The sequence below is a fragment of the Lepidothrix coronata genome, unplaced genomic scaffold (genome assembly GCF_001604755.1).
Source record: "Lepidothrix coronata isolate B3197 unplaced genomic scaffold, Lepidothrix_coronata-1.0 Scaffold50, whole genome shotgun sequence".
Lineage (NCBI taxonomy): Eukaryota > Metazoa > Chordata > Aves > Passeriformes > Pipridae > Lepidothrix > Lepidothrix coronata.
In genome coordinates this window covers 4,185,903-4,207,928 of record NW_016690230.1, presented here as the reverse complement: position 1 = coordinate 4,207,928, position 22,026 = coordinate 4,185,903, and the positions used below count along the sequence as shown (strand labels likewise).

Here is a 22,026-nt window from a genome sequence, read left to right as displayed (position 1 = left end):
AATTTTATCACTTTTAGTATTCAGAGGAAATCTTGTCTGGGGGGACTCTAGTATTTTATCTTCATTTGCTCAGACCTTTTGGGTTCCATAGTGGGTAAAACCTGAAATGAATCTATAAACTGGAAGTTGAGGTAAATCTCAAGACATTACATCCATCCAAAGATTTAACTAGACTTTTGTGATTACTGTAATTACTTACCTTCATTTCAAACACTGCTACCTGCAGAAATGCTCACCAATGTAAACAAGTTCAGATGGTCCAAACTTAGGCCCTTCCACCGCTTATTGTCATTTTATCTGAACTCGTCGAATCAGTCTGGATGTTCAGTGTACTAAAATTAATCCATGTTGGAGAAATAGCTTACCTAGCCATAATAATTAAAATCATGCTGCAAAACAGGGAAAAGAGTATCTGTGTACAGAAGTTCCAGATAAATGATTATTTGACTGTCCAGCCCTGATAAGTAGACATCTTGAATCTTTAAAACTGAAAAAAAAAATCTTCTATGACTTAAGTACATTTTGCCTTGAGGAACTTCAGGCAGTTTGAACCTGAACTGCAGTCCAGGGATGAATATTTAATTTCACTTTCCTTATAAGTGAAGTTGAATCACTTCTACAAGTCTGTGGGTGACAGTTTCAAATTTCAGCTCAAGCAGGCAATCATCAGAGAATCATTACAGCAGAACAAAAAGTTGGCAACTCAGTAATGATATTTTAATATTACAGAGCAGTAGTAAAGAGATCTGCAGTCCCTTGTGAAAGCTTCTGTTGACTTACTAATCAATATCATCATAACAAGTAGCAAATGTAAAATTATACCAAGAGCAGTGCTTGAGGATAACAGAGAAATGCATTCCTCACATTTTCTTGGGTTTGCAGTTTATGACTTTTTCTCTATAAGTGATTCAAAGCAGTACTATTTCAACCTACAACCCAGATAAGATCACTGACGGCTTGTGATCCCCTCTTGGGACTTTGATACTTGTGGTCAGAACTAATCACATTTGTCTCAAGGCCAAATTAGTTATCTTTGGGCTATCTCCTTACCTCTTCTAGGACTAGGGTCAGATCAGAACTTAGTTGACTGTTTTTTGCAATTTGTATAGTGAAACCTGCTAGACATGCACTGGTCATCACTGCTATCTTCACAGGCTGAACCTTCATTAAGCATGTCTGCATCCATGGTTGAGAAAAAAAGTTTGGTGCAAAGGAAAGGGATCTGTTACTCTGGCAAAAAACAAATAAACAAACAAACAAAAACAAACAAACAAAAAAGGAGAAATGAAGAAAAATTACATGGAGTTGAAACAGAGCAAGAATAGAATCATAGACTCATGAAGTCACAGAATCATAGAATACTTTGGTTGGGAAGGACTTTAAAGATCAACTAGTCCAAGCCCCTGCAATGACCAGGGACATCTTCAGGAATCAGGTTGCTTAAAGCCTCATTCAACTTATCTATCTTCTTTTAGTTTAAAACTATTATCCCTTGTCCTATTACAGTCCGTAGGAAAAAGTCTGTCCCCATCTTTCTTTCTTATAACCCCTGTTCAGGTACTGAAAGGCTGCAACAAGATCTCCCCAGAGCCTTTTCTCCAGGCTGAACTAGCCCAGCTCTCTTAGTCTTTCTTCATAGGAGATGTGCTCCAGCACTCTGGTCATCTTCATGATCGTCGTCTAGACCTGATCTAACAGGTCCATATCTTTCTCATGCTGAAGACCCCAGAACTGGAAGCAGAACTCCAGGTGGGGTCTCCCCAGAGCAGAGCAGCGGGACAGAATCACCTCTCTTGGCCTGCTGACCACAGTTTTTTTGATGTAATATATTCTGTAAGCACACATTACCAGCTCATGTCCTGCTTTTCATCCACCAACTCCCCCAAGTCTTTCTCTGCAAAGCTACTCTCAAACCATTCACTACCCAGCCTGTATTTGTGCTTGGGATTGCCCATACCCACGTAGTGCACCTTGCATTTGGCCTTACTGAACCTTGTGAAGTTCCCATAGGCCCGCTTCTTAAGGTCATCCAGATCCCTCTGGATGGCATCCCATACCTTGGGCATTTTAATTGCACCACACAGCTTGGTGTCATCTGCAAACTTGCTGAGGGTGCAATCAATCCTGCTGTCTATGTCATTGATGAAGACATTAAACTGTACTTGTGCCAGTACAGACCCCTGGGGGACACCACTCTTCACTGTAATTTTAAAACCGTGCATGGTTTTGCAATGTTTCATTGTGATATAACACAAAAAAGAGGGATAACTGAGTCCTCATGGTGCAATATCTTAACATAAATCTGACACTGACAAGTTGTTATGGCAAAATAATTATATGATCTCTGAGTTATTCAGCTGCAACGTTGCACTGTGTCTTGAACAATCACAAAAGTGCATAAATAAATTATTATTTGTGTTTAATAAAATAACAATGAGATTTGAGTTGTTAAAAGTCATATTCCTATATAAAACAATGAAAACTCAATAAAATTATATTTTAAAAAATTAGAAATGCGTCTTTGAATAGTTTCAGATTCTCGCTTATTGCCTGCTTTGTTCCATTTGTTTTCATAAATGGTATGTTGTCTGTATACAGATATTTATATTTTTGTGTTTGTGTGTTGGGAGGTAAGTTTGTGTGCAATTTTCTTTAATATTTTTTCAGGGAATAGTTTGCCCACTTTTTCTGTAAGATTTCTAATAAGATGAACAAAGAGTAGTAACATATGCTATTTTTTTTAAAATGGATTCTAATAGATTGATTTCTGTAACTTAATGAGATCAGTGGATATCCTTATATATTCCAAACCTAAGTATTAAGTGCTTTGCTGGATATGGTCCTAATCACTCAGCAGAATCTCTGTGGTCATAGACCCAGAGCTTTGATTGAAATCAGCAGTTGGGACTGAGTGAAAAAAAAAAACAACAAACACCCAACCAAAAAAATCAAGCCTCTCCCCTCACCTCCCAATAATTGTCTTTGTGATTTTAAAACAATTTTAAAATTTTGATTTTGACATAAGTCTGTAAAATACTTATTTTGAAAAGACTTTTAATGTGTGGAGTAAAAGAATGTTTGCTGGCTCACCCAGTGATCAGGTGGTTTCCTAATTAACATACCAAATGTAGATGACTGTCAATACAATAGACATGTGTGCTTCACAATAAGGGAAAATGTATGTAACCCAAAAGGGAAATGGAGCAGAAATTAAATGCTGGTGTTAATTTTAATACATTTTAACAAACTTAAGAGACAGCAGTCTTCAGTCTATAACATCCTTTGCAGATTTCAAAAGAAGCTTTAACATAGCATTAGTTTTAACTCTAGCATAAAGGTGAATACATAAGTAAATCTAGGCAGGCTTTTAAATATTTTCATTGATGTTATTTATAATTCCTTTTTATATTTCTTAAATTCCTTTTTATATTTCTTGTCAAATCCCATTGGTCAATTTTGTACTTCAAAAAGTCAATTTTCCTTGTAGTAAATGTATTGAGATCATGTCTGTGTTACCTCTTTGAAGGGTGTCTAAATAAAGAAAAAAAATGGAATATTGTTTTTGCCCAAAGGATGAAGGAAGGCAAAGGCTTCTGGATGTGACAATAATTAATCAATCACCAAAGGGTGAATAGTATTTGCACTGAAGTGAATATATTCAAATATTGGTAATATATTCTTGAAACATGTACTTTATGACACTGATAAAATATAATTTTAGAATTAATAATAAAGAAGATAATTATTTAGATTTTTGATCTTCAGGATGTTTCTACACATGTTCTTCTACTGAGATATAATGAAGAAGAGCTTCAAACAATATTCTTTACCTTCAAAAACCTTTTGTTCTTGGAAATTTTTATTAATATTGACATTTACTGGGACTATGCTGTCGTGACTGGAAATTCATAATCAAGTGTCCTTTGCCTTCAGGTGAAAAAGTATATGCTATTAGGCTCTTTATAATTTATGTCTTTTTTTTTTCTTTTTTCGTTTGTTTTACTTTGCTTTTTTATTTCTTTTTATTTTCTAGTCAGATATCTGTTATTTTTCCACACAATGTGTTTTAAACAGCATAGAAATCTATTGCAATTTCCCTCTTTTTTTGGATTGCTGGAAAATGGCTGTTTGAGCTTCTGTCGTGAAGTATTTGGGAATCAAATCCAGGTTGTATGTCAGATAAAACCTCTACTATTTTGGAGGCTGTGAGTTTGTAGGTGACCGGTGAACTACTGCATGTGAGGTTTTTTTACCTTAATGTTTGTGATTGTCTGTCTTCTAAGATTTTAGCCTTTACTGATAAAATGCAGTTGTGCCCCAATGAATTCTATACATGTATGTTGAATTAGAAACTGCAATATCCGAGCATATTTTTTAAAAAAATATTAGTTCAAATATCATCTAGGTATTGATCATGATCTCATCCCTTTAAAACTATTAGTGCAATTCTTATTGATTTCATTTGAAGCATACTGACCACAATTCTTGTTTTGATTCATATTTTTGCACAAGACAGGACAGACCAGTATGAAACGGGCAAACTTTTTACATAAAAAAGACAAAAAAGCAGAAATAATGTGAGTATTGCCAGAAAACAGTATTTTATCCCTAACTAGTCTCTTTAATGCAATTTTATTTTCCCACCCAAGAGCAGTAAATAGGATAGCTACATATTAGATGTTTGCATTATATCAGCATATATAAATGTGTATCTATTCAGCTGTAATTTATTGGTTTGTGCTTCCACAAAATCCCTGAGTACGCCCATCATTACCTTGAATATTTTCTCTAATCTGGTACATGCTGCTATCTAGTAATACTTTGAAAAAAGACCTTGATGTAAAAAATAATATTTACCTCTGTTCCTCATGTTGCAGAAGTCTATAGCATATCACTGTCAGTACTCAGGATATGTCTTAAAACATACTAAATTCTATTTTTATTTAAGCAAGGAATATACATTTCCTCACTAAAACTGGAAGCAAGAAAAATCAGTACTACCTTACGTTAAATAATGTTCTTAAGTTTGCATAAAAATTGTAGGAAACAAATAATGATTTAAAAGCTTAGGTAATGATTCTGGATAATTTTGTGTGGCTTTCTGAAGAAGAGTCTCAGTCCATGCTTTGGAATTTTAGCTGTAGTCAGATATCAGTAGCAATATAGAGCACATGCAAAATAAATATTCAGTAGATTTACATTTTTCATATAGAATGTCATATTTCTTGTCAGAATGAGAAAGCTGTGTATCTGCTCTGCAAAGCTGTGGATTATGTCTGTAAAACAGCTATAAACAAATTCAAAACAAATTCAAAACCCCATTTTTGCTTGATTTAAAGGCAGTTCTGAAGTTTAAGTAACTGGTCTGGTCCTGTGGTTGCCTTGAGATTTTGTGTTTCTCTCAGTGCCCAGACTGAGTAAAAGCCTCATAGCAAGCATTGCAGTGTCTGTAGCAACTAGGTTTGACTTTATGGCTGACCAGTTATATTGGGAAAAGCAAGGAAAATGTAAAACTGTTGTGCACTATGGGAGACGAACAGCTCATTTACATAATATCTTGACCTCCCAATCTGATCTTGTGTTTTCAGCCTTTTCAGAGCAATTTATGTTTTCAAGGCATTTGCATAGCCGTCCTCCTGCAGAGCAACTAGCCCTGGTTTCTGATCTGGATGTGTTCTGCTAGTTTGAGCACTAAATATTTTAAAATTTATGAATTCTGACAAGCAACTGGTGACATTATGATATAAAGTATATTTTTAAAGCTATTAAGTACTTACTGTGTATATATTCTATATTTCACTTATCATTTGACAGCAGAGTAATTGCAAAATGAACATTTAGATTGGATTGAGGAGACCATAAGCTGGAACAGCTGTGGGTGGGAAGAAAGGCAGCCTTGGTTGTACATGCTTTGCAGTATGTCAAAGTAAATAAAGTTTGTCATACTGGCAGAATGCACAAGGTAGAAATGGTACCTTCTTGTTAAATCTTCACTTGCTATATGAGAGGCTAATTCCTGAGTTTTGGGCTAGTTAAATCACCTTTTCGAGTCTCAGTTTGAATATGTACCATTCATTGACTATTGAGTAGCCTGCATCATAGCTCTACCCTACATCTCTTAATTCAGTTTCTGAAATTGGTATTAGTTAGATGGCTTACTTAAGCACAAGCTAAAGTATTTTGCCGGATCAGCAGGTCACATATTTATGGATTATATTTTATTATATTGTAGAATAGAATTTTCACAAATATTTATGAAAAATATTTGCTGCATGTGAACAATATTTGCTTCATTTACTAGCTGTTTGGAATACATGTGTGTTATACGACCAGTTTTATTTTCAGAAAACTTGGTCAGGAATGTTGTTGGAAGTGTAAAAAAAAAAAAAATTGAGCAGTCCTTTGTGTTTCCCAGAAAAGAAGACTCAGAAACCTCTATGAACAGTTAATCCCAAGCTTGTTTTTAGCTTGAATATTAGAGTTTGCATAAAATATTTCTAAATTCAAATGTTTTGGAATTACTGTAACCCAAATATAGGTGTATGTCTTAAGTATTTCTTACCTAAATGTAAATTTTATTGTTTTGCCAGTTTTAGTGTCAAGTATGAACTCAAAAATATTGTTTCTTTTAATTTTGGATCTGACTAGTTAACCTCCTTCTAATGATGTGGGCTATTTGCCTCATTAATGTAATTTCATTGTTATTCTGTATTATCTTGAGTACCAGGCTGTTGTCCAGCAACAATTGCTATACAAGTCATACTAATTCATACAGTTTCACTGGCCTAATATTCCACTGAGATACTACTTTAATTAAAACATGACCTTATTTTTCACAACTAAATGTGAAGTATAACCTTTTATCCTCAAGGAGTGTCATCAAAGGTTGCATCTTAGTTCTGCATCAGATCAATGACTGTCATGCAGGGTGAAGCTCTTATCGTCTGTGAATGGCACCCGATGGTAATTTATAACAGTACCTGCCAACTCATCGATCTTCAGAGACACACTGCAGTCATTCTCAACCTGCTTTAGGTACTTTCATTTAGCACTGCCTAACCATCACCCCCTGATGATAGTCAGGAGGCAATTCATAAAATCAGAGTGAATTACAATGTTTATATGTGTCTTAGTATGAAAGGCAGTAAGCAAGCCTCTGGAGGCTGAAATAAGTTTGTATATGCTGTACCATCAATTTATTTTGTTATTGTACCTAGAGGGGAAAGACTTTTGTTTTAAAAGGTGAGCAGTTCTGCTTCAGAGTTAGGAGACTGTGAAGCAAAGCTGAATAGTTGGACCTATCACAAAGGAAGAGTGAATGGAACACCCTGCAATAAAAATAGCTAGCCTCGGGTCAGCATAAAAATTCATTGCCATGGCAATTGAGTATACTGTAAGAAAAATAACTAACAAAATAACCAAGCAAAGTATGTACTGGCCTATATGGATGGTAAGTAAGCATTTTTTTCCCCAATAAAAGAGACTTTTGCAAAGTTAAAGCTGTCAACTGGAAACCCCTACATTGTCTATAAAGGATATTAATATATGCATCATTGTACATGATGCATTCAACAGCTAGTTCTGTAACTATTGAACTTTCCTTATGGAAAGTGCCCTTATGCCCTGACCTGCATGCAGCTCTTTGAGCTACTGTTCTTCCTTCAACCTTGGCATTTGATGGGTTTGTTGGGGTAGAAGGGATAAGGGTGATGGAAGAAGGGCTACACAGGAAAATGCAGAAGCTATTTTAAGAGTGTTGCTGGATTTAGATAACCATTTTGATTTTGTCCTTATTGCAGTTGGATATCTTTAGAGGGAATTATTTTCTTTTTCTTTTCTGTCAAGCTAAAACCAAAAATGCCTTTCTTGAGCTAATACTGTTAAAAGGAGGTAATTTAATGAAATAATTTTGTTTGCTTGTTTTGCTCATTGTTTAGTACCAATTGATTACTCTCATAACATTTAATAGGACTAGGTCTAATCAGAAGGTCAACTGACAATTACTGTTACTCTCTGGTACTGTTTAACTCAGATGACAGAACATGTGCACTTACAGAGGCAAACATTTCAGTAACCTTTTGCAGGTCTGAAGGTATTCTAATTTTTTTTCCATTACTCACCATTTCTGTGAGGTTTATCTAGAATAAGATGGTGCTTTGCTTTTTTTGTAGCATATCAAAATAATATTATGGAAACTTCAGATCAGTATATTTTCCAAGTAATAAAGTTTTAATAATAGAGAAATCTTTGTATAATTAGAAGGCTCGGTAAATTGCATGTTGTAGAATAACTAAGACATCTTTAAATTGACTAAAAATTGACTTTAAATTGACTAGAGAAAAAATAAACATAAAATAATAATAATAAGCAAATAGATTAAATAAATAAATACACTAATTAAAAAACTGGGTTTCTCTTACAAATTATTTTTTTTAAATACATGAATTTTACAATCAAGCTTCAAAAATCACAATGAAAAAAACATTATATTACAAATAATTAAAAATAGTAATAAATAAAATCTATCCATCTCGGAAAAAGGAAAACAATCCAATTCAAACCAGTAACTTACACCATATGCGTTATACCAGCTATACAAGAAGCTATTTACAAAATCTTCCAACATAATTCTCCTTTTCCCTTCTGCTGCTAAGTTTTTCAGTCACTGCTTCTTCATTTCTTACTTAGCCTCCCACTGTTGAAAAGCATGCAATTGTATTAGTATATCATTACTCCCTAAGGAAAAAAAAAGCTAATGAGAACAAAACAAAAAAATCCTACATAGATGGACACTGATAAAAGGATAAATTGTGTATTGCAATAATTAGTATGTTCATTTTACAGCTTAGTAATACTTTGTTGAATTTTTTCACAAGAGTTAAAAAGAAAGGTTAATGCTTCTGTGATTATGATCTGTGGATTAGTGTTACACACTGGAACACTAAACTTTTGTCCTTGTCTATCTTAGTTTTATTTTAATCTCCTAAACATAATTTACCTGGAATGTTTCACATTCCTTATATTGAATCTGTTCCATACTAGTCTTCCAGTTAAGAAGGAAAGTAATTTTTCTTCCTTCAAGGCAGAAGGTTTCCAAATCTTAGCAGTGTGTCATTTTGACAATGTACTTCAGAATGGAAAAGAAAAATAGTAATAAAGCATGTTCACATCCTAAAAACTGGCTTTTAAACTTCTGCGCCAAGTTCCAGTGGTGTTTTTTAGTCAACTCATGAATTTTACATAATTTCTAAATGAAAATATGTATATATTTCTTTATTTTGTGGCCTTGAATGATCATTTTGAGCTTTAATTTCAGAGGTGAAGATGCCATATTCTAACATTAACCTAGGGTTTCATATTTATCTGGAGTCCTTGAGAGTGCTACAGTAAAAAGTCAAGTAGAATAATAGGTATCTCCTGAAGGAAGCTAAGCCTCCAGTTCATCAGGATTTACAGATCCTATTCAGCTGAGCTGCTACCAAGCCAGTCCTTCTGTTCCAGCATAGGGGGTTCTGCCTTTTCACATGCATGTCTGTGACTTTGTCATTTTTCAATTTTCTGACGATCCTAGAAGCCCATTCTAGAAATCCTTCTGAATCATAGTCGTGTCCTCCAACATATTGATTGCTCCCCCCAGTTTAGTGTCATTCACAAACTTGATGAGAATGCATAAGACACTTGTTTGGACTTAATCTTGTTTACCTGTAACAGACATGATTATTTCAAAAAATCTAGAATCAGGGAATGGTTTGGGTTCAAGGGGACCTTATAAATCATCTGTTTTAAATCCCCCCTGCCATAGGTGGGGGCACCTTCCACCAGAACAGGTTGCTCAGAGCTCCATCCTGGCCTTGGAAACTTGCAAGGATGGGGCATCCACAGCTTCTCTAGGAAACCTGTTCCAATGCCTCACTACCCTTGCAGTGAAGAATTTCTTCCTAACATCTAATCTAAACCTACCCTCTTTCAGTTTGAAGCTTGTCCTCTCACTACACACCCTTGAGAACAGTAATTCTCCGCCTTTCTTGTAGGCCCCCTTTAGACACTGGGATGCTGCTCAAAAGGTCTCAAAAAAGCGACATATAGAGTGGGATGTGTAAGTTTGTGGTTTTAGAATTCCTTGGTTGAGGTAACTGCATCAGGCATAAAACAATTAGGATGCAATATTAATGTTATTACATTTTTTTCTCAATAATTTTTAGAAAACATAACAATCATGAGACTTCCAGCATTTACCTTTCAAGTTGAAGTCATACACTGTAATGCAGTTTTTCCACTTATGCAGCAGAAATCAGCCATCCTTTTCCTACACTAAGTTGTTGGTTTATTATAAACACTAACTAGTGCCTTGTCTAAGCTATTTGTTTGATTGTTTGTTAGAACATAAATCTATGAACAGGCAAAATGTTTTTCTTCTGAGTTACCAGAGAACTCAGGTTGGATAACACCCATTTTTTTTAATATGAAGTAACTTTGGGGTTTGTGTTTGTTTGTTTGTTTTTTTTCACTAGATCCTGCCTAAATACAGTATATCAGTGATTTTAGCATTCTACTCATGGAAATCTTCCCACCAGGTCTTAGTAATACAGGCTAGATCATAAAAGAGCAATTCCAATTCCAATTTCTCTTTTTTATTACCCAGGCTTCCAGCATTCATATATAGTCAACTAAAGTATTTCTGTTCAAGCTTCTTGGTGCCTTGATTAATTTTATTCTTGATATCTTGATTTTGTGCTAAATGAGTGTTCATTTGTTTCTCCTTTACACCTCCTTGATAGTTTTTAGTTTAATGTCTGTAACTGAGTCAGCTGATTTCCCGCAAGTTCATAGATTCATTCAGATGGATAAACAGCAGTTGTGCTAAAATGGACCATCACCAGTAAATCCTTGTGCAGTGACTGGAGATACATGAATGATCTTGTATTTATGCTGTGGATAATATTTATTTTAGTAATGTAAGTCAGGTATCTGGTCTAAGCTCCATAGACTTTCTCTACAGTCAGTGTAGAAACGTTCTCTAAATTTAAACACACTCTTAAAATTAAATGAGTGATCATCCAGAATCTCTACTCGTGGAAGAAACAGTCTAGATAAAGTCATCTTAACTGGAATATCATCTCTCATGTTCAGGGATAGAACTCATTTAATGATTAGCTGAGTCATCTGGAAATGGTTATTTCTTTTCATTCACTAAACATTCCAGCACATTGCTGACATCCCTAATTGAAGACGATTGAATTCTGCCCAATGGAAAAAAAAATCCATCCTATTATCTGTCTGTTAATGCAGGATACTCTTTCTATCCTCAGTAATGAGTCCTTGAAATAAATATTCTTTCTTTTTTTCCAACTCATTAATTTCTTTATGTTTGTGAGTAGCCATGGTTATCCTGCAAGACTAGCCAAGCAACTATTTTCTCCACTTTTCAATGAAATAGGATTAATTTCCTATAAAAAAGGGCCTTCTCTGCATGTGGAATTTTCCTTGGAGCTCTAAGCATGTGTTCTTGTCATGTTCACTCTCGTCTCTCTCCTGTCATCTAGAATATTTCCATATCTTTTAACCTGTAGGGATAAGTTGCCACCTTCTTCCTCTGGTTTCCACTCTTTGTTCTGTATCAAGTGAGTATAATTCTGAAATCAGATTATAAAATTATCAAATTTCTTCCTTTATGCTTTTCTTTTTTGTTAGAAGATATATACTAACCCTAATCTCTGCAAACCACACATCTTTATTTTGCAACATAGCCACCACTTTGTACAAAGAAAAGTCCTTTTGACTTTTGAAAAGAACTAAAATGGAGCACCAAAGCTTCTTGTAGGGCATCTCCTCCGTTTCATTGGTGACCAGTGCAGTATGAAGCAAATGACCATACGTAGAAAATGTCATCTCTTATGTTGGATTTTTTGTTTGCCTGTTTTTAATAGAAATTGTTCTACATCTCAGATTTCTTTTGTGTCATTTCTGTAACCACTTACCAGCTTCAAAGCTTGAATAAGAGTGCAAACCCATACTATTGTGCACCATGTTTATTCTGATTTTACATTTACATCACAAAACTTTTTTTCTGCTCTCTACTGCTTTGTAACATTTGTTTTAGGATCTAGAGGACAGGGAGACGGGGGCATATATTGTGATTAAATTAAAACTTGTGATGTGATTAAAAAAGTGGTTATTACTGTCTAGTGTCCTAGTAAGGAAAAATACCTGGGAATCCATTTCAGTGGCTGTACTGGCTGACTTCATTGTGTCTATTGTAAAAATGTTTCAGGAAAAAAAATAATTTTTAAATGCCCTGGAACAAGACATTTAAAATAGATTCTCTTGTTCTGTACCAGTTAGTCAGCTGACAGCATACTGAGAAGAAACCACATTGAGTCAGCACTCGCTACATGCCTTTATAAGACTTTTGGTTCAATTAAATGGGAAGAGTCTCATGGAATAAAGAATTTATGAAGAAGCAAAATTTAATAACCTGTTTTGCAAACATTGAAATCCAATCTTTAGGTTCCTTCAATGCCTCAGTTTCTCCATCTGTAAACCAAAAATAATTATCCATTTAAAACTTACTGAATTATATTGAAAAGAGAATGCTATAGAAGAACCAAGCATTATTAACATCCTTATTACTGTTATATGTATAGACTTTAATCTTCATAGTGACTCATATATAAAAGCAATTACTTTACATAGGGTCCTGTGACTGAAAGTACAACATGGTATTAAAGGCAAATATGTACAATTATAGATTCCCAGTACATCAGAAAAACAACAAAACAAACCAAACCAAACAAACAAACAAACAAACACAAAACCCAAACAAACAACAACAACAAAATAATTACCCACCAAACCCTAGAAAAGTCCTTTCTTTGTACATAATATATGACTCAATGTCTTCTTTTCTCCTGATACCTCAGTGCTAGGGCTTTACCAGTCTACAGGGGAAATCAAGATCTACATTTAAATAAAGAAATTAATAACTAAAGCTAGATTTTATTTTGCAAGTATGGCAAGTGTTTTAAGGTACTTAGTATAAGAAAGCATGTGAAATGAATACTGAATGACATTCTAAATATTCTGAAGAGTTCATCTTATGTCATTTATCACATCTTGTAAATTATGGATTATATTGTAGGTAGTCTATTAAATGCATTATTGAGGAATTATTGGTGGGATTCTTTTAAAGCAATTCAAGTTTAACTTCAGTGTATTGCTAAGAGTTCTCATACACTAAGAGGCAGCATATGTTCATTAAAGCTTGTCACCATTACATAAGAGAGAAACAGGAAAAAAAAAGGCCCCCCTCAAAAACCAAAGCAAAACAAGAAAACAAGAACTAAAGAAAATAAACATACAGTTAAACAACTATTGGTGGAAGCAAGCAGCTGTGTAATTTAGTTTTGGAATAAATATTTAATGTGAAATTAGAGTAACAGTGTTCTGAAGATTATGTAAAGGTTTGGTTAAGGAGACTTTTGGGTGTTATGCAAACAAAAATCTGGTTCCATACCTTTTAGTTTGAGGGACAAGAAGCAGTGATACAGGGCTACAGGATGCTGAGCAGTGGTCAGATGCCTGAACCATATTAACAAGTCCATCATTCACTTGTTTAGTGGGAAATCCTCCAGAACTGTGACATCTTTCTGGATGTTAATAGAATGCACTAAGTTTTAATGTGATGCATTGGGAGAATGAAAAACTGCCCACTGTAGGAGATCAGGTTTGAGATCACCTCAGGAACCTGAAGGTGTACAATTCCATGGGATTTGATCAGATGCATCTGAGGGTCATGAGACAACAGGCAGGTGAAGTGGCCAAGCCACTATCCATTGTAGTTGAGAAGTTATGGTAGTCTGGTGAAGTTCCCATGGACTTGAAAAGGGGAAGCATAACCTGCATCTTTATATCTAATCTCTTTACCTAATAGAGAACATTGTGCTACACTTGGACCTTGTCACAAGTTAACAAAGTAAAGAATCAAAGTCCTCTTTACTTTTCACTAAATCATGTGTCATACTTCACTGCTGACAGTTTTGAAATTCCTATGCCTTTTTACCCTTCTGGAACTATAAGTTGTGGGGTTTTTTTTAAATAATGCTTTGAAATCATCATTTTTTAAGATAGCCATGCAAGATGCATTTCTACTTTCATACTGCATAACTCTCCTGCCCAGCAAAAAGTATTGCTAGGGATTTAATTTTCAACATGACACAATCAGCATATTTCCTCCTAATTTTGCTTACAAATAATATTTTCATCTGTGTGGACTGAGAAACTGAGAACTGGGAATGATCCAAAATCAAATTGTTTATATTCTGTCAACTTACTATGTATTTTGATTTTTCATTGTTTAAACTGTATAAATCTTTTCAAAGCTTTGCTGTTTAAGATTAATTTCTCAAGGCAGTGTCCAGCACTGCAATTATACTGAGATGATGATGCTTCATGCTGTTTTAAATCTGCTTTAGGAAATACCAAAAAATTAATGAAATAGCTGACTCAGCTGCTCACTAAATTCTCCTGGCTCTAGCTGGACTGGCTTGGAGTCAGCAAGGGTCCTTTTTTAATGGGTCGAGCTGCCTTACTGGTATTTTCACCACCAATTAGTCGTTGCTGCTCATCAGGTGAAGGACTAAGCAGATGGTGGTCTTTGCCTGTGACTTTCCTCTTCCAGCTGCAGAGGTGGATGGAGAAGTGAGTGGCTCCCTTCCTGCTCAGTACCACTGCTATTTGTTTCAGCTGTGAGAGTTGACGGAGAGGAATAAAATGGTGCAAATGTACCTGTATTTCAGCTTCAAATCCCATGTACCATACCAGAAATATTTGGAAAATATTAGAAAAATACAAGATAATATTTTAATATTGAAAGCAGGGATTTATATAATAAAATAGGAAACAGATTATGTGAAAAAAATATTTTTTAAATGAGTAATAAAACTTCTCAGGATCTCCAGCCATCAGGATCTTGATTAATTGGCGGGTTTTTTCCATAGAGTTAGAAATGGCGATATCCATAAACTAAAACAGATACTAATACAATTTAGTAGATAGTAAATCTGGTTTCAGCTAAGTTTATCTTATCTACCATTCATGTTTCTCAATGAAATACTGCTCCAACATGTACTAGTTGCAGCCATGATGAATTCCTAGGCTTGCGTGATATGTCAGTACGTGCAGAAATAGGCTTTGTCTTTGGCCTGCCCTTGTTCTGGTAGACTTGGCTGTATTGGAAGGTAACTGCAGGCAGCAATTATTTAGGTTTTTTTAGTTCTGTATTATGTTGCCTCTATTAAAAGTGTGACAAAAATGAGTTGAAGAATACTGTCACTTTAGTGGTTAAAATTATAGCTGAAAGTATATTAATACTTACTCATTCACACATGAGGGGGAGGAACTGCTGAATGTAATTGAGACTTTGTGGGTTTTAAGTTAGGATCCTTTTCTTCTCTAGTGAACCTGTAAATAAAAGAGTACCATGCCTCAGCAACCTCTGATGTGTAATTTTCATTAATAAAATGACACTAGAAAAAAGATCTTTGTCATATTTTCTCTTTATCTTATTATACTTTCAATAGTTGTTTCTGCAGCACTTCTGCTGTGAGACAACATAATGTGCTTTTGTCAAAGTACAATGTTTCTTTGTGCTGAAAACAGGTATATTGCTGTCCACATTAAAATAAATTAAATTGTCAACTACAACTCTATATCTAATTATTTAATTTGCTGGCTTTTTCTAAGAGCATGTAGTGAATTGAAATTGTATATAAATCGAAGTGAAATGCTGCTTTCCAGGTTTTCAGTATTTGATATATCCTGATGTATGTCCAGGTAAAGACAGTATTTTCTTGGCTTTATTATTCTCTCTTTGTTACAGCTAAGACTCTTGAGGTCAGACCCTTTGCCTGCATAAATCAAAAGAACTCATCTTGCTCTAAGGCACCAGCTTAATTTCACTGGGAGTTTTTCCAGTAAATACTAATGGTTGAAATATGTTTCTAAAACTATTTGAAGAATATTTGACTATTTTCTCAACAGAGTAGAAGTAGCCTAACTTCTTCCATTAAAAGACCAAATATTTATTTTCTTTTTTTCCCCCCCTTCTTATTATGTAGCTAAAAGTGTTCAACAACCAGTAATAAAAATACAAAGAAAAGGAACAGGTTGGAGGAAAGGAATCAGAAAAACAGAAAAATAGGAGGAAAATGTTTAATGGAGGAAAATATTTTGAAACGCAAATACTGAATAGCTTGGAACCAAATAAGAAGTAAAGATGTACCATTTCTATAGTGATAAGCTGCACTGGGGCAGGAGTTCATCAGCTGAGATCTGGCCCAGTGTGGTCTGCTGTCAAGCCCGATGTTTTGTTTTCTAGTACACAGCTGGGACTGTAAGAATTGATTTTTCAAGAAAGAGGGTGGGGTTTTTTGTTAGAAAAATCAAATTCAGCAAAACGTTCAGAAACATGCCAGTTCCAGTGAAGATTGTCCAGAGAAATATTTCCCACATCTATCAGTGATTTTCAGAAAAGGGAGAGGAAAGACCTACTCTACAATATTTGATAACTGGCATTCACTGGCATGTAGGGAACAGTTCATGCCCCTGCTTTGCTTCATTAGTGTAAGGAACTAGAATATAGTACTTCTGAGGGATGCACAGCTCCAGTCCCTGCTGGCCTCTTCTTGTTTCTCATTGTTTCTCATTCTGGAATGGACATAGCTCTCTTTTGACTCTAGAGAAACTTTGTTTCTTCAATTATGGTATAAGAAAGTTTATAAAAACTTACAAAGTAAATCTTGATGGGAAAATGATTTCCCAGGCAGCATTTTTTGTGGTCAAGTCTGGTTTACTACCATGACTAACAGTATATCTCTATCTCAGATCAGAGTTCGTTCCCAGTAAGTGACTGATAAGCCTCATATTCTTTAGAGAAGTTTAGAGTTTTGGATATAATATGAAAAATATTTATTTCTCTCTGTTGTTACTTTGGGCAATTTTGTGATGTTCTGCTAAATGCAAACTGCTCTTCATTTCCTTCTTTTGGTGGTTTGTTTTTGAATGTTCATTCACATGTTTATTTATAAAGACACTGCTATATATGATGGCAATTACAATCTCAGTAAGAATAATAATCCAGCAAAGCAAAGCCAATAAACATTGAAGAAATATATAGGAAAGGCTAAATTAATACCAGAAAAGTGTAGTCACACTACAGTGAAAAAATACCCACTTTGAATACTGTGTTTATGATGAAATCTCTAAAGCATTGATAACTACATGCTCACAACAAGAAAATTTGATAGTTGAAGGAAAGGAAGTACTAAATACCTATTATTACAACAATGCATATTAGTAATGAACATAATAAAATATGTGAATTAGTAATACAATGCAAAATAATGTATGAGAAAAACTCAATGCAAATAGTATTGCAGGGGAGGAGGTGGTAGCTCTGTTGTTTGAGTTATTTAAAATGGAAGAAAATGCAGCATTTTAAAGAAATAAACTGGTTTTTGCGCCAGACTGAATGCTACACTGTTCTTGCAAAATCAGACAGAAATGGATACCGAATTTGGCAGATGATGATGACAGTGTGAGTCTGGTGCAGAGTGCATAGTATCGCATAGGTAAGCTGATCTTTTGAGAATATCATCAATAAATCCCAAAGGAACTGCCATCCAGAAGATATCTTCTATTTCACTTAATCAGTGCTAATGACCAGACAGAGAAGAAAGACAAGCTTTTCCAGTGACTGTAGCCATTTCAATTCTGAAATGCCCTTAAGGTGATTCTTTTGCTCCAATGACTTTACAGAAAAAGCAGAGCAACTTAGATGCATTTCTTTAAAATTATCTAAGTTCTTTATGTATTCAGTGTAATTTGGAATTTGGAAGTGATTGGGGGCCCTTATAAATCTTCATTGCTTGACAAGAGGGGAAAGAGGCAGTACCTGTGGAAGCAGATGAACTATGCTTCTGTTGCTATGTGGGAATAACACAAGAAAGAAAATAGCGCATCAGATTTGTGGGTTTACAACATACATTTTCTCTCCTTTCATGTGATAATATATTTGATATTATTTCCTAGGGAAAAGTCGTATAGAATATTAATTTTTCACAGGTTCTCAGGGAGTATAATGAATAGCATTAGATGGGGCTTGCATACTCAAATATATGCTTACTTTGTAATATAGTCAATTTGTATTAAATTACTAGTTTTCAAAACAATTTTGTTTCAGCTTGAACTGACATTTTCAGAGTCAAGGCAATTTAAATTTAGCAACTTGACTGCACTTCTTAATTCAAGTGCACGTTTGGAAAAATTGAAAAAGCTGTTACAATAGTTTAACTCTAGCTCAACAATTTGAGAGCCAAGAGTAATGGAGAGTTGAAGTCATTCCTCTGTCAGCACAGGCTGCTAAAATAATCTGAGGATTAAATCTAGCATTTTGAAGGTACATAAAAAAAATTGAACTGATACTTTTGTTGCCCATCCAGGCCTTCAGTGAGACAACTGGACTTCCAGGCTCTTCTAGTAAAACATAAACTCTTAATACCTCTGCAGGAAAACTGGGGGCAGTTTTGGGTTTTTTGGTTGTTTGGTTTTGCTGTGGTTTTTTTCTTTTGTTTGTTTGGTGTTTTTTGCAGTTGTTTTTGTTGTTGTTTTTTGGTTTGGTTTCGTTTGATTTGGTTTAGTTTGGGGTTTTTTTTGTGGGTTTTTTTGTTTTTTTTTGGTTTGGGGTTTTTTGGAATTTTTTTGTTTGTTTTTGTTTTTTTTTTGTTTTTTTTTTTTTTCAATTTAATCAAGAAAAAGAGTGAAAAGCAGAATTAAAAATTCCAAACCTTTCTCTTACCCCTATAATTTTCTGGACTGCCCTGATCACATCCAGATGGAATTTTTGTGAAGGAAGTTGAGAAGAGATGTGTTTGAAATTGCTGTAAATCTGCATTGTAGCATCATTAGATGTCTGCAGATTTCTAGATGCAAACAAATCATCTGGAAATGGGTTGGATAGAGTACTAGACTTGGGGAAAATCTATCTGATTCATTTTGCAGGCTGTACTTCTTGCACTCTCTGATCTGCTCAGCAGTGTTCTCAGTCACTGAATCACAGAATCGTTAAGGTTGGAAAAATTCCTCCAAGATCAAGTCCAACCTTTGACCAATCATCACTTTGTAAACTAAATCAGAGCACTAAGTGCCATGTCCAGTCGTTTCATCCAGGGATGGTGACCACACCACCTCTGTGGGAAGTCCATCCCAATGCTCAGCAACCCTTTCAGTGAAGAAATTCTTTCTGTTGATCAACCTAAATCTCCCCTGGTGCAACTTGAGGCTATGTCCTCTTGTCCTGTCACTAGTTGCCTTGGAGAAGAGGCTGATCCCCACCTGGCTACAACCTCCTTTCTGCTAATTGAAGAGAGTGATAAGGTCCTCCCTGTGCCTCCTTTTTTCCAAGCTAAACATCCCCAGCTCCCTCAGCCACTTGTTGTAGGACTTATTCACTAGTCCATTCACCAGGTTTGTTGCCCTTCTCTGAACACGCTTCAGCACCTCAATGTCTTTCTTGAAGTGAGGGACCCAGAACCGGACACAATACTCAAGGTTTGGCCTCGCCAGTGACACGTACATAGGGACAATCACTTCACTGGTCTGTGGTACATAGGGAATATCTTGTCTTTAATAGTTCAAACTCACCAAATATTGATCAAATAATGTGGGACATAAGAGAAAGAACATAATTTGTTGTCGTAGATTCTTCTTACAGAAGAATTGCCTATGGATCTGCCAAGGTAGGGGACTATAGCTTTAAGATTGATGATAGTCTATTCACTTCACTTTCACATGTTGTAAAGCCTACCTATGTTAATTATTTTCTTTTTTAATTAAAATTTTAAATATTTTTCCCATTTTAAAAAATGAAATGCTGAGGTTTTTTTCAAAGTTTCTGCTTGATGATTTTAAAAGTTTGTTTCAACACAAATAAAGGTGAGCTATACTGATAAATAAACTTTGAGTGACTTCATAGTGAATTATTCATTGGTATACATGAAGTAAGACACCCCTACTACTTTTCAGAATTCTGGGTCTTGCATCAAGATCAAAGCAAACATAATTGGACTGATGCTAACAATGCTATAAAATATAGAAAATTGAGAAATGGAGAGCCCATTCCCTTCAGGTTGTAGCAGAACAAATCTTGAAAAACAAGTGTTTCACAGCTATCTAAAAATCAAATAGAGGAAGCTCTGTGAAATATTTTGACAGTCTGTTTATCAGAAATTCACCGTTGTCTGGGATGAATTCAGAAAATCTGTTTACATTCCTGCTTACTTTAATACATTAGACATTTTCAATATATAAACCACTGTGTGGTGGCAAGTCTAATAGTGGCTCACTTTCTTTTACTCTACAGTTACGTATTTTCTATCCATCACAAAAAAAAAAAAGAAAAAAGTAAAAGGGAATTAATTTGGAGTTATTCTAATCTGAAATTCTTGGTTTTGTGGACTTCTAGCCTTCTGCTTTAGAATCTCAGAAATATTAATGAATCTACTTGTCAAATCTTCATGAGGCAATGTTAGTGATTTTTCAGAAAATATCCCCCATGGCATGGAAAGATTTCAGTTTATATTTTTCTTTGGTGTAAACTGCAAGAAAGCCTGTGAAATCTACCCAAGGAAACATGGGAACTTATCAGAAACATGGACTTGTGTTTCTACTCCCTCACTAAGGAGAAATCTGTCTCAGGCTGTTTCAAAGTTGAGATGCAATGCAACATTGAATCCCATTTCATGGGTTAGGCTACACTCTCCAGTCAAGTCCTAATGTTTTTCTTAGGATGAATTCTGAGCTATTTGCTCCTAGTTCTTGATAAGTAGACTTCTGTTTCTAGGTAGAAGAAACTGTGGCATTCTCCTGCACATTCCCTAAGATGAAAGATTGGGAAACCAGGTATATACCAGTGTTGAAGAGCACGTCATGTAGAATATAACATCTGTGTATCCTTCTGACTTCCGTGATTAATTATTTTTTCTTGTTCTTCATAAATATAAACCAAGAAGCATATAATTGTCAAACTTGCTCTATGTAGGAAAAGACTGAAGTGCTTCATGGTATCTTTAACTTTGATATTGTCACTGATTTATGGTTAAATGCATTTGTGTGCCATCTGGAGACAAAAATCTCTCTACAAGTTTATCAGAAGAGAGAAGTTCCTTTGAGAAATAAGTTAGGGTTAGAGCAAATTTAATAAATCAGAGACTAAGGTCTTTCAAGTCTCTGTATACTTAATCATTCCTGAGATGCACATCAGTAGATAGAATTTGACCCCTAGCAACAAATCTGAATAAATATAGAGGATGTGATAGTATTCAGCTATTTTCTTGTCCAGTTATGGCTGGGCTTGTTTAAAATAAAAACAGGGAGAATAAAAATCTATTTCTAAATATTTAGGTGTTATGTAAGGACTTCTAACTCTAAAAAAAAAATAAAAATGTCCACTTTTATGGGAAGGACTTTGAATTTAAACTATTACAGTGGTCTTAGTCAACTTGTTGCTGGGTCTCAGAACTTTTGTCATTATTTGAGATTTTCTGTGTCTTTCTTCAGTGACTTACTTCTGCTGCAATACAGGAACTGTCAGTGTTTACTTGGTATTTAAAAAAGACAGAAATCCTATTTTGTTTGTACAGTAAAAAAAGCAGCAAAAACTTGCAAACAGAAAAATGTCTTTCAGTTGAAAATTCATTTGTTCGCTAAAACCTGTTACTTTTAAAATATTTACAGTACTTACTTCCCTAAAATACTTTCCCTTATGATTCAATCGTATGTCTCCTCCTGCTCTGTGGTTTAGATCTTTCTTGGTCCTAACAAGGTGGTATGAACATATTTTTGCCTCTTGTCTTACTCCTATCCATCTCCAACAGGAGCCCTAGTATACTAATAGTGTAAATTAACGCCTGGCTTTATCCATCTGTTTTAAGAAAGCCACCCGAAGCACTGAAATTAATTTAGGTGCTCTTA

The 22,026-nt window shown here is 34.9% G+C and overlaps 1 protein-coding gene and 1 long non-coding RNA gene across 4 annotated transcripts in view; both read left to right on the top strand.

The window, feature by feature from the left end:
- PCDH9 (protocadherin 9) overlaps positions 1-22,026 on the top strand; it is a 681,911-nt gene that overhangs the window by 540,431 nt on the left and 119,454 nt on the right. The gene's annotated exons all lie outside the window — the stretch shown is intronic.
- LOC108497621 lies at positions 1,425-15,970 on the top strand. Its single transcript, XR_001874909.1, has 3 exons — positions 1,425-1,435; positions 4,513-4,577; positions 15,878-15,970. It is a non-coding gene; the product is annotated as an uncharacterized LOC108497621 (long non-coding RNA).